We start from the raw sequence: 4,189 nt of genomic DNA, 5'->3' as shown, positions 1-4,189 counted from the left end.
TCCATTTTGTTCTGTAATATTTCTGCCTGTCCTGCAAAGTGGGGGCTCTCAGCGTTGTACTTGGGACCCCAGCTCCGTAGGAACGGACAGCTGGCAGCTTGGAATGGGCTCTTCCCTCTGTCTGGACGCAGGCCCTTGGGGTAAAACTCAGTCCGGTGTAAAACAGGAGTGGGCTCGGCAAAACCCTTCCTTCCCTGAGAGCCCCGCTTCCTGGGGAGCAGTTAGAGCTCCCTGCTTGGGATTGGAGCATGACGTTCTGGCTTCCTCTTGGGACCGGAGTGGGGGCGTTGCTGTTTTCCTGTGTTGATTCCAGCACTGCCCCTTGGCTGCCAGCCCCAAACAGGGAGGAGAGGCAGCGCACAGCATGCTTTATGCATCAGAAGGCCTTGAGCGTCCCTCTCTCCCCCAGCAGCGCAGTGGTGTGGCTCTGGAGGGCGGGAACTGCCGGGAGGAATGCCCTGGAACACCCTCTGGGAAGGGGGACGCGTGTTCTGGGGCCTGCCGTCCTGTGAGCCGATTGTTCCTGACCTGCTCTGAGACTCACATCTCGGTCGTGAGGAGAGTAGAAGCAGAGTGGACAGGAATGAGGAACGCCCTCCTCTCCTTGCTGCTCTTCACTGCATGCTCCTGCCCTGCATATGAAAACTGTCTGGAAGGCTTTTAGCTGCTGCTAGTTCCCCACTTGCTCCCCAAAGTTGCTCTTTGAACTCTGGGAATTGCAGGCTTGTTTTCCAATGTAAAAGGCCATAAAATGGCTCTTGTTAGGAAAGAATGGCTGTTCAGACTGCCTTCCCTCCCCTTTCTCTTCCTGTCGCTTCCGCCCTGTCACTCAGACGGCTTAGCACAACGTGACTTCAAGGCAGCAGCCCCCAAAGCCTGCCTCTCTCAGGATTCCTTAGAGCAAAGTATTAAATGCCTCTCCTCGTTGGGGCAGGGCTCCCCTCCCCTGCTGTGGGTTATGGTCTGTCTCCTGGTGCGAACTGAGGGAGGTGGGACCCTTGCGTTACTGTGCGGTGCTAGCAGGTTTTAGCCTTTCCATCGGTTACAAGCTGCACTTCATCTGCAGCTACAGCGGGAGGGAGGGAACCCGACATAACTTCAGGAGTGTGTGTAAGTAAATCTGAACCAACCAAAATCCGTTTGGAAAGACCTTGCAAATATCCACAATTTTTAAAACATTTAAGCAGGATAAATGGGGCGATCTGGCTGATAAGCTTGGCTTCAGTCCCAGGCAGAGCAATGGAACTCCTGGGACAGGACTTCATTAGTAAAAAATGAATCCATTGGGAGTTAAATATGTGCACAGTCGACTGTGTCCTTATGAGACAACTAAATCTCCATCCATAGAAATCCTTCCGCCCTCCCCCCACCGCTGCACTACATACGTTTATCGACTTGGGCAGCTAGAGCCACGTTATCCGTGGAAACCATCACATTTCGGCCAGCACTGCCCACTGGCCTGTGGGACGCTTGACTCTTTCCACTGGTGAGAGACTGGGGAAATCTATAGTTTGCCCCCCTGATATTTGCTGACTTTGATTCCAGATGGTTGGAGAGCTGAGTCTGGCCATCAGCCCTCTAATTCTTCCAGAGGGGATGCTTTTGTGACTTCTTTGCTGCTTAACAGCTATAGGGGCTTGTTTTCAAGTCCATGTTGCTACTGTACTAGGTTTAGTTTTAACAGGGAGGAAGGCCTAGTTGGTATCTAATTCCCAGTATTCCTCTAGAGGGATCATATTGTATGTGTTTGAGAGGAGATCTGCAACCATAACCGAGAGCAGCGAGAGTGGCTGACAGATCCTTCACTGAGACTGCAAAATGGCAAGACTTGGGTGCATTTATTCCTGAGATAAGGACAGCATGTCCAGTTACTTCCTGCTGCTGGGGTCCTAGTCACCAGCACAATTGGACACTTGTGGACTGTGCCACAAGGCCAGAACTTCATCATGTGAGCCGGCAAGCTGGGCTATCTAGCGCTGAAGCAGGATGGTGTTACTTGTCCGTGAAGAAGTACCCTGGCGAACTGGAGTAGGAGCTTCCCTAGCTGATGCCGGCACTGATGTGACTGACAAGGTCATCCGTCTGTCACTTTCACAGCACCAAACTTGTGCACTTCCTTTAAGAATACATATATTGGGTTCATCCGGTTTTCTTCATTCCTTTTGCCTTACGGGTCATGTAGCTAATGGTTAAAAGTTAGGTTTAAGACTAAGTCAAACCAGTTTTACAACTTGAATGAACAAAGAAACACGAACAACAGCTTGTTTACCTATTTAATTTCAGGGTTATTTAAAAACAAATATTTGTCTTTATGCTGTTTCTCACACAGAAATTTGTTACCGACCTGCTACACAATAGAGGTATTAATTACCTCAACTGCCATCCATTCAATAAAGATATTTCAGTGAAATTAAAACTAGTTGTGTAGGGTCTGTTCCCTTTGGGTGTTTTGAAAAGGGATTCTACTAAACTACTGTATTCCTGACCAGAGGCAGCTTTCAAATAATTAATTTTAAAAATGGACTCTCATATTTGAACAGTTACTGGCTTTTGACTCTTTACAAATCTAATTTCCTTGTCCTATGAATGCAAGTGTAACATTGGCTTCGTGGGTGTTCTGAAGACCAAGGAGCCAGATTTGAGTGTTTTCATTTTTGTTGAAATTAGCTGATAATGGAAACAAATTGCAAGGGAACAAGGTACAAATCTGTCTGTAAAGCCAAGGTTCAAATCTGGTTGTCTTGGAAACTGATACAAGTAAATTGCTGAGTGTGATGGGAAGAATTTAAGAAGCTGCCTGATTCTGAAACTGTAACAGTTTGTATCTGGATATTGTCCAGGGAAATACTGAATTATATACTTTTTAAAAATAAGCATCTGCACAGCTAATGAATGCATAGTTCTGTATGTGACGGGTGTCCTTCAGTTGTTACACTAAAACTGGAAAATGTTGCTGCGGATTGAGTCTGTTTATTTGTGTGTCTGTAACTGGAAAAACTTAAAAACCAACAAATAGTCTAGTAGCACCTTAAAGACCAACAAAACATGTCGATGGGATCATGAGCTTTTGTGGGCAAAACCCACTTTTTCAGATGACTGGAGTATTAAAAGTCCAGATCCAAGAATAAATAAGGGAAGGGGGGAGGGGAGGAGAAAAAAGACAGTGACTAGATTGTTCTTATCAGCCTCTTGTAAATTGAATAATTAGCACCTCCATTGGTTGGTTAAGTCATTAGGATGTGGAAGGTAGTGTGAGAGCCAGCCAGCTGATAACTTCATTTACAAGTTTAATTCTTAAGTTCCAACCCTTCCCTGTGTGTTTGGCTTGTGGAATTGGCTTGAAACAACACGGTGACTTGGAGATCCCTTAATGAGTGTGCAGGAATCTGTGTGTTGCCTTTTCGGAGATCTGATTTGTGTCCATTAATTCTTTCCCATAGAGACTGTCCAGTTTGGCCAGTATACATGGCAGAGGGGCATTGCTGGCATTTGATCCCTTCCAGTCGTCTGAAGAAGTGGGTGTTGCCCACGAAAGCGCATGATGCCATCGACACATTGCGTTAGTCCTTAAGGTGCTACTAAACTATTAGTTGAAGTTTTTACAGTTGTGTGAGACAGGCTGTAACTCTTAAAACTAATTTTCCAGGATACATCAACACAGAATATGGGAAATAGTTGCAGCCACAGTATGTGCGTTAAATCCTTGGTTGTCTTCATTTGATCTTGGCAAGAATTTACTGTTACAGTACCACTTTGGCACATTCACGCTGTGTTGGCCAGCTACAGTCGCATGGCATTCTGAGACTTCCACAGCATCTGTCTCCTGGTATCCAGTACCATGCTGAGGCGAATGAGCACTTTGGGGTGGATGAAATTAGACTTTTCCTAACTGCTGCAGCAGCAGCTGTGGTTTCCCTTCCATGCACAGGTTCGGCTGTGAGCCTAGGCCAAAAGACTTTGTTCAGGGTATTGGAAGCATGTAATGAGTGTGTTGCAAGGAACACCTCTAGGAAAGCTGTAGCCTCTGGGCAAAACACGTGCAAGCAGCGTTCAATGCTTTCTTGCATAATTAAGGCCACAGTGGCCTTCCCCCATCATTGCACAGGAGTCTGGCTGTGGCCACATTAGAGAAACCTTGTACTAAAGACAGCTTGAATTCCGGCTGCTGCTGCTACAAGATTTTGTTTCT

This window comes from Pelodiscus sinensis, chromosome 12, assembly GCF_049634645.1.
Source record: "Pelodiscus sinensis isolate JC-2024 chromosome 12, ASM4963464v1, whole genome shotgun sequence".
NCBI lineage: Eukaryota > Metazoa > Chordata > Testudines > Trionychidae > Pelodiscus > Pelodiscus sinensis.
This window is presented reverse-complemented; position numbering follows the sequence as displayed.